At 47.2% G+C, this 13,244-nt stretch overlaps 2 pseudogenes; both read left to right on the forward strand.

Annotated features, from left to right (window-relative positions):
- Positions 1-13,244, forward strand: part of LOC141220284 (uncharacterized) — a 73,666-nt pseudogene that overhangs the window by 24,581 nt on the left and 35,841 nt on the right.
- LOC141220274 (uncharacterized) overlaps positions 3,193-13,244 on the forward strand; it is a 71,136-nt pseudogene continuing 61,084 nt past the window's right edge.

A 13,244-nucleotide genomic window follows, 5' to 3' on the forward strand; every position in this document is an offset into this window, starting at 1 on the left:
ACTACAGATTTTAAAGTTGCTCCAATTACACCTCTGGCTCCTCTGTTTTCATTCTTATCCCTGGGCTCCAGCACCGCCAGTTGGCGCTCGGAAGTGCCGTCTGCACAGTCAACACTTGCTGCGGTGTTATTGGGGTTCGGTAACGTCAGCTGTTCCCCTGCTGTGTTCACGGCAATTTCTCCTGCTCTGTCCATATTCACTGTGCTACTTATTTAAAACTTGCTCCAATTACACCTCTGGCTCCTCCGTTTTTAGTATTTACCCTGGGCTCCAATACCGCTAGTTGCTGCTCAGAAGTGCCGTCTGCACAGTCAACGCTTGCTCCAGTGTTATTGGGATTCAGTAACGTCAGCTGATCCCCAGCTGTGTGTCCGGCAAATTCTCCTGCTTTGTCCACATCCACTGTAGTACGGATTTAAAACCTCCTCCAAATACACCTCTGGCTCTTCTGTTTTTAGTATTTACCCTGGGCTCCAGCACCGCCAGCTGGTTCTCGGCAGTTCCATTGGCTCTTGTACCTTCTGCTACCCATCCGGGTTCCAGTACCGTCAGCTGGTCCTCGGTAGTTCCATTTGCTCTTGTATCTTCTGCTACCCATCCGGGTTCCAGTACCGTCAGCTGGTTCTCGGCAGTGTCTTTGGCACGGGTACTCCCTCCTGCCCAGCCTGGTTCCAGCACGCCAGCTGTTTCCGGGTAGTGTCAACGTCACTTTGCCTCCAATGCGTTGTCCTGTCGTGTTGCGGTCGGGTTAGCCGACTCTATGGTGCCTGCAGTTTAGGTGACTCCTATGTGGGCTGCGGGATCTGGCAATGAAGGCTGGTTCCATAGTGCCAATAGGACAAGCACCCTCTGTAGGACTGTGGGTTTTGGTAACTGCGGCCGGCTCGCGGCCTTGAACTTTTTTTTTACATGGGTACCTTCTGCTACCCATCCGGGTTCCAGTACCGTCAGCTGGTTCTCGGCAGTGCCTTTGGATTAGGTGCCTCCTTCTCGGTATCCAAGTTCCACCAACGTCTGCTGGTCCTTGGTAGTGCTTTCTGGCACAGGTACCTCCTGCTTAGTAACCGAGTTCCAGTAACATCAGCTGGTCCTCGGTAGTTCCATTGGCTCTTGTACCTTCTGCTACCCATCCGGGTTCCAGTACCGTCAGCTGGTCCTCGGTAGTTCCATTTGCTCTTGTATCTTCTGCTACCCATCCGGGTTCCAGTACCGTCAGCTGGTTCTCGGCAGTGTCTTTGGCACGGGTACTCCCTCCTGCCCAGCCTGGTTCCAGCACGCCAGCTGTTTCCGGGTAGTGTCAACGTCACTTTGCCTCCAATGCGTTGTCCTGTCGTGTTGCGGTCGGGTTAGCCGACTCTATGGTGCCTGCAGTTTAGGTGACTCCTATGTGGGCTGCGGGATCTGGCAATGAAGGCTGGTTCCATAGTGCCAATAGGACAAGCACCCTCTGTAGGACTGTGGGTTTTGGTAACTGCGGCCGGCTCGCGGCCTTGAACTTTTTTTTTACATGGGTACCTTCTGCTACCCATCCGGGTTCCAGTACCGTCAGCTGGTTCTCGGCAGTGCCTTTGGATTAGGTGCCTCCTTCTCGGTATCCAAGTTCCACCAACGTCTGCTGGTCCTTGGTAGTGCTTTCTGGCACAGGTACCTCCTGCTTAGTAACCGAGTTCCAGTAACATCAGCTGGTCCTCGGTAGTTCCATTGGCTCTTGTACCTTCTGCTACCCATCCGGGTTCCAGTACCGTCAGCTGGTCCTCGGTAGTTCCATTTGCTCTTGTATCTTCTGCTACCCATCCGGGTTCCAGTACCGTCAGCTGGTTCTCGGCAGTGTCTTTGGCACGGGTACTCCCTCCTGCCCAGCCTGGTTCCAGCACGCCAGCTGTTTCCGGGTAGTGTCAACGTCACTTTGCCTCCAATGCGTTGTCCTGTCGTGTTGCGGTCGGGTTAGCCGACTCTATGGTGCCTGCAGTTTAGGTGACTCCTATGTGGGCTGCGGGATCTGGCAATGAAGGCTGGTTCCATAGTGCCAATAGGACAAGCACCCTCTGTAGGACTGTGGGTTTTGGTAACTGCGGCCGGCTCGCGGCCTTGAACTTTTTTTTTACATGGGTACCTTCTGCTACCCATCCGGGTTCCAGTACCGTCAGCTGGTTCTCGGCAGTGCCTTTGGATTAGGTGCCTCCTTCTCGGTATCCAAGTTCCACCAACGTCTGCTGGTCCTTGGTAGTGCTTTCTGGCACAGGTACCTCCTGCTTAGTAACCGAGTTCCAGTAACATCAGCTGGTCCTCGGTAGTTCCATTGGCTCTTGTACCTTCTGCTACCCATCCGGGTTCCAGTAACATCAGCTGGTCCTCGGTAGTTCCATTGGCTCTTGTACCTTCTGCTACCCATCCGGGTTCCAGTACCGTCAGCTGGTTCTCGGCAGTGCCTTTGGATTAGGTGCCTCCTTCTCGGTATCCAAGTTCCACCAACGTCTGCTGGTCCTTGGTAGTGCTTTCTGGCACAGGTACCTCCTGCTTAGTAACCGAGTTCCAGTAACATCAGCTGGTCCTCGGTAGTTCCATTGGCTCTTGTACCTTCTGCTATCCATCCGGGTTCCAGTACCGTCAGCTGGTCCTCGGTAGTTCCTCAGCTTTCTTGTACCTTCTGCTACATTTCCAAGTTCAAGCTTTTTGAAATGGTTCTTGGTAATCACTCTGGATCTCCCTGACGAGGACCCTGAAGACGAGGACCCTGAAGACCAACCCTAAGAAGACGAGGACCCCGAAGACAATGACCCTGAAGACGAGGACCCTGAAGACCACCCCGAAGACGAGGACCCTGAAGACCACCCCGAAGAAGACGAGGACCCTGAAGACCACCCCGAAGAAGACGAGGACCCCGAAGACGAGGACCCAGAAGACCAACCCGAAGAAGACGAGGACCCCGAAGACGAGGACCCCCGAAGACGACGACCCTGAAGACCACCCCGAAGAAGACCAAGAAGATGACCCTGAAGAAGTTGACCAAGAAGACAAAGAAGAGAAGACAAGCACCAAGATACAGAAAAACAAGAGACAGAAAACCAAGAAGCAGAAATACAAGAAGCTGCAGAACAAAAAGCGGAAGAACATTAAGCATAAGACTAAAAATCAGAGCAAAAGATAATATCTAAATTATAAGCAGAAGATGACTAAGCAGTGTATGGGGGTGAGTCCGTTCCTCCTCGTGGTGCCCCTGGAAAAGACCTGCTGCTGCAGGCCAAACTGAACGCGGACAAATCCTGTTGTAAATCTTTTGTGACGGGCAGAACGAAAGGTGTAATGTCCAACCTTTTATAGATAACAACTACAGGAATGCCTGTCACAAATAAGAATATGATGAAGAAGAAGAATATGAAGAAGATGAAGAAGTAGAATATGAAGAATGTAAAAAAAAGAATAATACGAAGAAGGTGAAGAAGAAGAAGGTGAAGAAGAAGTGGATGAAAAAGATGCTGAGGATGATGAAGGAGAAAGTGTGGGAGAAGTAAAAAAGAAGGTGAAGAGCATGGAAGTAGTGAAACATAAATATCTGACAAAATATAAAAATACTTAACATAGTTAATATTTCCGTAACTCAGAACATAATAAAAAAATATTAATTCCTGCTATTCCATTTGACTGGGCTAAACCTCTATGCCTTTATTGTCTCCCCCACCTCCCCCAATACATTCTACATTATTCTTAGTTGTTTTCCTTCATGTAGAAATAACCTACAAGGAAAGAAAGGGTTTATTTTAATTCCGATATTTATGTCCCATTGACTTGCATTGGTTTCCGGTATCGGAATCGGCGATATCCGATACTTTTTCGGTATCGGTCCGATCCAATCCGATCCGATATTTCCCGATATCGGAAGGTATCGCTCAACACTACCCACTACTGACTCTGTATTGGCTCCTAGCACGGATCCATCAATTCAGCTGCAGATCTCAGAGACATGGCTGTGCTTAAAAGGATATTTCCAGTGCGGCCGGACTAGATGTATTAAAAGGTAACGAATCCACTTCCTTTTCCACTAATAAAACGCACCATATTCAGCAGTTTATGAATTACACCGGGTGTGGTTCACTTAGGCTGTGTGCTCACGATGCGGTTTTTAAGCGTTTCCGCAGGGGCAAAAACGCTGCAGAAACGCTTAAAAAAACACTTGGTAGAAGGTCCGCCATGTTCCCCAATGATAATCCGCGTGTGCTGTGCACATGATGCGGAAATTTCCACTGCGGATTATCATTGTGGAAAAATACGCAGCACTAACAATTATTTTGCGGAAGAGCTGCATTTTTGCCGCCATTGATTTGCATTAGAACGCGTGGAATCCGCTTCACTAGATAAGGACATGCGGAATACATGTGTTCAATGTGCGGATGGTACCCGGGTATAGAGGACAGGAGATTCTCCTCCGGACCCGGGTACCATAGAACCTGTAAAAGAAAGAATAAAATAAAAAATAAATGTTATATTTACCTTCTGACGGCCCCCGCTGCGCTCCTCCTCTCATGCCGGCACATCGCGGTGGACTGGAGGACCTGCGCTGACGTCATAGTCATGTGACGGGTCACGCGACGCTGACGTCGGCAGGTCCTTCAGTGTACCGCGATGTGCCGGCAAGGGAGAACGGAGAGAAGCAAGACTGCGGGGGCCATCAGAGGGAAGTATAGATTTATTTTTCATTTTTAAACATTCTTTTACGGTCACATTATATAAATGGATTTCTATAGTGTGACCAAGTTAACAAGCACTTTCCAAGTGATGCTACAATCGCTTGTCAACCCGCAAGCAGAAATGCATGTGAAGAACGCTTCACATCCGCATGTCCCTGGCAGGAAAAACGCATGTACAATCCGCATGTACAATCCGCACGTACAATCCGCATGTACAATCCGCATGTACAATCCACATGTACAATCCACATGTACAATCCGCATGTATAATCCTCATGTACAATCCGCATGTACAATCCGCATGTACAATCCTCATGTATAATCCGCATGTACAATCCGCATGTACAATCCTCATGTACAATCCGCATGTACAATCCTCATGTACAATCCACATGTACAATCCACATGTACAATCCGCATGTATAATCCGCATGTATAATCCTCATGTACAATCCTCATGTATAATCCGCATGTACAATCCGCATGTACAATCCTCATGTACAATCCGCATGTACAATCCGCATGCGTTTTTTCTGCCAGGGAGATGCAGAAACGCTCAGGAAAACTCCGGAGCATTTCTGCATGGTGGGCACATAGTCTTAGTCGATTGTGTTCAGGGCCGCGTTCAGTATGTTGGATGCAACCAGCACAACAGCTATTAACATCTCTCTGATCTCTGCAGTATCTCGTCATTTTGTTAATATACTGTACATAAGGGTGATTTGTCAGGACTCAAATTTAGAGCTATTGATAAAGTCCATAAATCTAGCAGAGGTGGCAATTACAGAAGAATGGTATTAAACCGAGAATCCTATTGGATCTTCCAACTCGGCACCAGGGTGCTGCTAGGTCTGAACGTGAGGCAGGATTTAATCTAAAATATTTATCACTGCAGTCAGGTATTATTCCCCATACTATTAGTTATTGCATGCACATGACGATAAATACATGATTCCCCTTAGGTGGTGGAAACGCGTTGGTATTCACACTAGCTGGTCGTGTTGCTGCCGTTTAACTACTTTGTGAATAAACTTAATCTTCATTTACTGTTGGATCTCCACTGGAACTTCTATTTTTACATTTATGTAAACCAAACAGAAAAAAATACCCAGTAAAATGTAACTTTTAATAATTACCATTAAAAGTGTACTAAATAGTCCAAATGGGACAAAAACATAACTACACCTATCAATATGGGGCCGTTACATTGACGATATCCTCGTCCTCTGGACTGGGGACCAAGCGTCCTTCATTAGGTTTATACAGCGTCTTAATATAAATAATCTTGGCCTAAAATTCACCTATGAGATTGGTGGCAATAAAATTGCCTTTTTGGATGTTATTATTTCAGTTGATGGATCTGGTTCCCTGAGGTCATCTATCTTTAGGAAGCCGACAGCGGCACATAGTCTACTAAGATGGGGGAGTTATCATCCTACCCCCTTAAAACAGGGAATCCCTAAAGGTCAATTTTTAAGACTGAGGAGAAATTGTTCCTCTGAGTCAGACTTTCTCCATAGAGCAAAGGACTTGAAGGAACGATTCATTGATCGAAACTATCCGATTAAGGTGGTTAATGAAGCATATAATCATGCTTTGAAACAGGATAGGTCTAAACTGCTGGTACCCCGAGCCAGGTCTGAACAGACTCCTCTGACTAGATTAATCAGGACGTATGATGATCAACATCCAAGGATTATGACAATTTTGAGAAAACACTGGGCCATTTTAAGGACTGACCCTGATGTATCTAAGTGGATTACGGACTATCCATCAGTGACCTGTAGGAGAGGCAGATCAGTTATAGACCATCTTGTACATAGCCACTTTGTTCCACCTAAAAAAGAGGGCACCTGGCTGGATAGAAGGTCAGTGGGCACTTTTAGGTGTGGCCAATGTAGTTTCTGTAGATACGTCTCGCCTTCAGATACCTTTCAGAGTGCGGTAACCAGACGCACGTATAGGAACAAACATTCTGCCAATTGCAAAACTATGGGCGTTGTCTACATGTGCACATGCACCTGTCCAAAAGACTATGTGGGAATAACTAAGAGACAATTTAAAGTTCACATTGGTGAACATCTGGGGGATATTAGAAATAAAAGAGACACACCCCGAGCGAAACATGTGAACATTGCTCATGGAGGAGATCTTAAATCTATTACGTTCCGCTCAATCGAAGTTGTTAGCCCCTCAGTTCGCCAGGGCGACTGGAATAGGAGGATTTTATAGCGGGAATCCAGATGGATTTTCTGGCTTGAATCTTTGAACCCTGGAGGCATTAATGAACACCTGAATTTCTCTAGCTTTGTTTAGCCTCTTTTTCTGACTAGCCCTAACGGATGAAATCATTTTTGGCCTCTTGAATGGATTTCTATTTGTATTCGATCCCAGTAACTGTATCTTTTTTACTGATTGATTGGGACTATTTATTCATACTCCATATGTTATGATTGACATTGGGTTAAAACTGCATTTTCTTACAACACGCTGCCTATTGACAGTGGATGGTCTACTATATAGGTACTCATGTACATGTGCTTTATTGTGATGGACTTGTCAGTACTTATTATGGTATATTTAATACCTCCCTCTTGGGGGTAGGATTGACTCCCCCTTATGATACAAGCGTTTCGAAGATTTTTCTATTGAGAAGTTTTACACTTGCAACTTTGTGCGCTCTGCCATCTTTATGATGGGAATGTCTGCTGTTCTGTTATTGCAGCGAATACTGCCATATCGAGAAAGAGAGAGTCTATTAGACATAGACTGACATCTTTATGTAGAACGCTGTGTGCGTCCAATTCCCGTGGTTACCGTGGTCTCGTGGTTGAATGAGGCTTGCGGTTCATCACCATGGTATTACCGGAAGTGACGCGATATACGTCACAATGTGAGTCATGTGGCATTAGCTTTAAGTGCGCCCTACGATGTACTGCGCAACTGTGGAATCATATAAACTATGGCACGCAGCTTGCGTTCCACCTCCAGGGTAACACCAGAGGTGACCGCAATTACGCAACCGGAAGTTACGTAATATACACCAACGCGCGACTATAGGACTATACAAATTATGGAACGCAGCTTTGCGGTTCACCTCCAGGGTATACCGGAAGAGACCGCAATCAATGGAGATCTTCTTCCGGGGGAATTTTGAATGAATTGGCACACATTATCTTGAGAGGAGGTATAAATATATGGTGTTGTTTGTTGTTCCAGGCACGGCTATATTCCAGCATGGAAGCACTTATTATCAGTGCAACAACTATGGTCTTTCTCCTCTAACATTTGGTTTGTCCCCTGATGAACCCTGGATCGAGGAGGGGGCGAAACGCATTGGGACTACTTTAAAAGGGACATTGTTTGCTGCTGGGTCTATATCACCCTGAGTGACCAAGAAAGTGGATGCCCGGCTCGACTGAAAATTTTGTGTGAAGTCCACAAGTGTGAATTTATCCTGTGATTGGGACTATATAGTCACCTATCAAAGGGCCTAAAGAACTATCTTCTAAGACATCTGTCGGGACCCCCAGATGGACTAGAGACCAGATAAGTCCATTTACTTGTCTTTGACCAGTGTATTTCTGTCTAATTGTGTGGGATCCTGTGAGTGGCTATTGTGGGGCTCCCACTTATATATACTAGTGTTGGGAGGCTAGGTCCTGTTCCCTGTTATATTTAGGGGATAACATTTCCTCTGTCTTTGCATTTTTTTTTTTTTTTTCCCTATTTACATACATGTTGTGTGATATTTAGCATGTCAATTATGACATGATTGTATTCGATGCTGGTCAAACTTTGTCATCTGTGTGTTTGTTTAGGGAGATCTAGGGACAGGTTAGGGACAGCCTCCATGAAGCGGTGACACCAACTCGTATCGTTAGGGTGAAAATACTCCGCTGGTAGGTAGGGTATTCCATCCCACAAGGGTTATTTAGGGTAAGTCTGATTGCATACATATTTTTTCTACCCTGACTATCCTTCCCCATATATGTTTTTATTGATAGGTGTAGTTATGTTTTTGTCCCATTTGGACTATTTAGTACACCTTTAATGTTAATTATTAAAAGTTAAATTTTACTGGGTATTTTTTTCTGTTTGGTTTACATAATAATATATATACCCTCTTTTTCTTGCCAACTTTGTTTGGCTTGTTTTGTCTTGTTTTTTTCACTATTTTTATATTTAATAATGGAAAGGCCAATTCAAATTGATTCCATATTCTACAAAATTACCTCTCTTATCTGAAATTTGTTTATGGGTGAGCTATCGCAGTATGGATAGCATATTACACCGATACAGCCAGGTGTTATTACCTTATACTGCGTGCTGCAAAATATTTGTAAAAATCTATCTTATTCCCTATTGATACCGCTGTTAGCTCCATTTGCAATATGGACAGGTGCAAGGTATCATCATCTGGAGATGAGTGTTCATTGTTGTTGAATACATCAGTTTGTTGTTGCCACGTCCGAAAAAAACTCTCCAGGGCCGATTAAAATGTATTTTTTACTGTACAATATTACCTCTCTTTTCTGCGATTTGTGTACGGGTAGCATCCGCATTGCATTTTCCTGGCCTGTACTTGATGCTGAAATTGAAGTCAGCTAGTTCAGCGACCCATCTCTGACCCGTTGCATTCAGTTTGGCTGTAGTAAGGACATAGGTCAAAGGGTTGTTGTCAGTGTATACCTCATACTCTTTGCTATAGTAGAGATAATCTCTAAATTGTTTACAGATAGCCCATTTCAATGCCAGGAACTCCAATTTTCCGGAATTTAGATGGTAATTCTTCTCGGCGTCTGTCAACGTTTTAGAACCGTAACCAGTCACTCTCATTTTTCCATCTTGATGCTGATACAGGGTAGCTCCCAGTCCAACTTGAGAGGCGTCACAATGAAGAACAAATGGTAAATTGAAATCAGGATATCCCAAGATGGGTGGTTTTACCAGGTAGTCTACTAGTTCTTCCAATACCTGTAGTTCAGTCTGCGGACAGAGATTCCCGCTTTTGGTATTTGGTGCTGTCCCTCCATCCTCCAACTTCAACCTGGTTAGAAACTGTGTTAGTTCCTGGAGGACAGTCCCCATGACGTCTTCAGCTTCTTTCTCCCCCAGCTCATCCATTTTTTAATTAATGGCAGCTAACAGTTGTCTGCGGTTGTGTGCTTTAGAAATCTGTTCTTCTGACATCTTTATATGTTCTGCTACTGTTCTCAATTTTTCACAGGTTAACTGAAAAAGCAGCTCACTAATTCTGTCCATTTGTATTTCCACATCCATTGCTGCTAGTGAGTTTTCTTTAGGGCTGGTCCCCTTTAACTGGTGTAGCAGAGTAGAGTTGAGCTGCTGTGCTGCTGTTTTTTTCCAGTTTTCCTCTTCTCCCTCTACACGCTAATTCCTGCTCAGGACTCCCCGTACGGGCCACCAATGTTACACGCACGCCGCTAGGTTCAGATAGGGGCGAGGCTGGTTACATGGATTCTTTGGAATTCTGGGGGAACCGTTGCTCAGGGCGACTCTTTAAGGTGCATCTACACCGGCCAATAATCGGATACTGATCGGCCGATCTAAACCGGCTGACAGTCACCCGATGTACGAGCAAAACATTAGTTCATCAGGTGAAATCATTAAGCTTAAATATTCCTGTTCTGGGCAGCAGATCATCCTGTGTAAACGTGCTGCCGAGGACAATGCTATTCTGGGCGCACAGAACCATCATAATAAGGTTCACAGGCGATTAAACGACTGCTGATCGGCTCAATATAACCAGTCAGGGGGCATTTAGGTGCCGCGTTTGTCCATTGTAAATGCAGCCTTAGATCCCGGTACCTTATAGGAGACGTCTTCTCTGGTTGCTCACATCCTTTTCTTCTTCATCTGACCCTGATTCCAGGGTAAGTTTTTACATCTGCAGCTCGTCTCAACAGATGTTCTTTTCTTCAGTCTTCGGCAGCACATGTCGACACAGTGCCCTTAATAATAAAAGTGTCATTATAATGCCGCCTGAATAAAAATAGCTGCCCCTGCTGTGCCGTAATTAAGCCTGTGCTGTGCCCCTGAATAAATAATAGCGCCTCCCTGTGCTCCATACACAAAAAATGACATCCACACTGTCCCTCTTATGATACATGGCCTCCTCTCCTATAAAATATTGCCTCCACACCATCCTCCCTTATATACTACTAGCTATTGAACCTGTTCTACGCCCAGGTGGCGAGCATTTTTATAGGTATATGGTCTCCCATGCAGGTATGTGCTGCCCCCCTCCTGGTATTTGTGCTTCCCCCCTCCTGTCCCCTCCATCCTATCCTGGTATGCATGGCACCCCTCATCCCTATCCTGGTATGCATGGCACCCCTCATCCCTATCCTGGTTTGCATGGCACCCCTCATCCTTATCCTGTAATGCATGGCACCCTTCATCCCCAATCCTGGAATGCATGGCACCCCTCACCCCCAATCCTGGTATGCATGGCACCCCTCACCCCCAATCCTGGTATGCATGGCACCCCTCACCCCCAATTCTGGTATGCATGGCACCCCTCACCCCCAATCCTGGTATGCGTGGCACCCCTCATCCCCAATCCTGGTATGCGTGGCACCCCTCATCCCCAATCCTGGTATGTGTGGTACTCCTCATCCCTATCCTGGTATGCATGGTACCCCATCCCTCTTCCCTATCCTGGTATGTATGATATCCCTCATCCTGGTATGCATGGGCCCCTCACCCACATCCTAGTATGCATGGTACCCCTTATCCTTATCCTGGTATGCATGGCCCCTCATCTGAATCCTGGTATGCATGGCCCCCCCCCACATCCCTATCCTGGTATGCGTTGCACCCCTCATCCCCAATCCTGGTATGCATGGTACCCCTCATTCCTATCCTGGTATGCATCGCCCCTCATCTGAATCCTGGTATGCATGGCACCCCTCATCCCCAATTCTGGTATGCATGGCACCCCTCATTCTTAATCCTGGTATGTATGGCACCCCTCATTCCAAATCTGGTATACATTGCACCCCTCATCCCAATCCTGGTATGCATGGCACCCCATCCCTTATCCTGGTATGCATGGCACCCCTCATCCCAATTCTGGTATGTATAGCACCCCTCATCCCCCAATCCTGGTATGTATGGTACCCAGTCCTTCATCCTGGTATGCATGGCACCACTCATCCCCCAATCCTGATATGTATGGTACCCCTCATCCTGGTATGCATAGCACCCCATTTCTCATCCTGGTATGCATGGCACCCAATCCCTCATCCTAGTATGCATGGCACCCCTCATCCCTATCCTGGTATGCATGGTACCCTGCATTCCTATCCTGGTATGTATGGTACCCCTCATCCCTATTCTGGTATGCATGGCACCCCTCACCCCCCAATCCTGGTATGCATGGTCCCCTCACCCCCCAGTCCTGGTATGCATGGTCCCCTCACCCCCCAATCCTGGTATGCATGGTCCCCTCACCTCCCAATCCTGGTATTTGTGGTACCCCTCATCCTGGTATGCATGGTCCCCTCACCCGCCAGTCCTGGTATGCATGGAACCCCTTATCCCCCAATCCTGGTATGCATGGAACCCCTCATCCCCCAATCATGGTTTGCATGGTCCCCTCACCCCCCAATTCTTGTATGCATGGTCCCTTCACCCCCCAATCCTGGTATTTGTGGTACCCCTCATCCTGGTATGCATGGTCCCCTCACCCCCCAGTCCAGGTATGTGTGGTACCCCTCACCCCCAAATCCTGGTATGGGTGGTACCCCTCACCCCCCAATCCTGGTATGCATTGTCCCCTCACCCCCCAATCCTGGTATGCACGGTCCCCTCACCCCCCAATCCTGGTATGTGTGGTACCCCTCATCCTGGTATGCATGGTCCCCTCACCCCCCGATCCTGGTATGTATGGTCCCCTTACCCCATAATCCTGGTATGCATGGTACCCCTCATCCTCCCAATCCTGGTATGTGTGGCCCCCTCACACCCCAATCCTGGTATGTATGGTACCCCTCATCCCTTTCACGCTGCACACATACAAAAAATAAACACTTGTACTCACCTTTCTTCCCTGTGCTCCAGCGCTGAGGTGTCCTGTTCTGCCGGAGGCCGGGGTAGGAGTGTGGCACCGGAGTACGCGCGTGCCCATACCCCGCTGTCTGGCGCCATTTTGTTGAAGACACACTGCAAATGTGTCTTCAGTAAAATGGCGCCGGATAGCGCTATGCGCATGCGCCGATTCCGACGCCTCACTCCTGCACCAGTCTCCGGCAAAGAGAGGCGCCGCGGCAACACTCCTACTGGTCAGGTAAGTATGTAAGTATGGCGCCGGAGATCGCGGTATGCATTCAGTGTCTACGCATACCGTGATCTCCGACGCCACACACTCTTCTTACCTGTAACGGCTCCATGCGGTCTTCTGTCTGGAGCCAGATTGCACAGGCGTGTCGCGCTTGCGCAGTCTATAAAGGCTTCAGACAGAGACACGCATCTCCCGTTATATTATAGATATCCACCACACCATCGCCCCTTAACAACTATGACCTATACACT

Source organism: Phyllobates terribilis, unplaced genomic scaffold, assembly GCF_046119375.1.
Source record: "Phyllobates terribilis strain yellow unplaced genomic scaffold, ASM4611937v1 Scaffold_279__1_contigs__length_2497574, whole genome shotgun sequence".
Lineage (NCBI taxonomy): Eukaryota > Metazoa > Chordata > Amphibia > Anura > Dendrobatidae > Phyllobates > Phyllobates terribilis.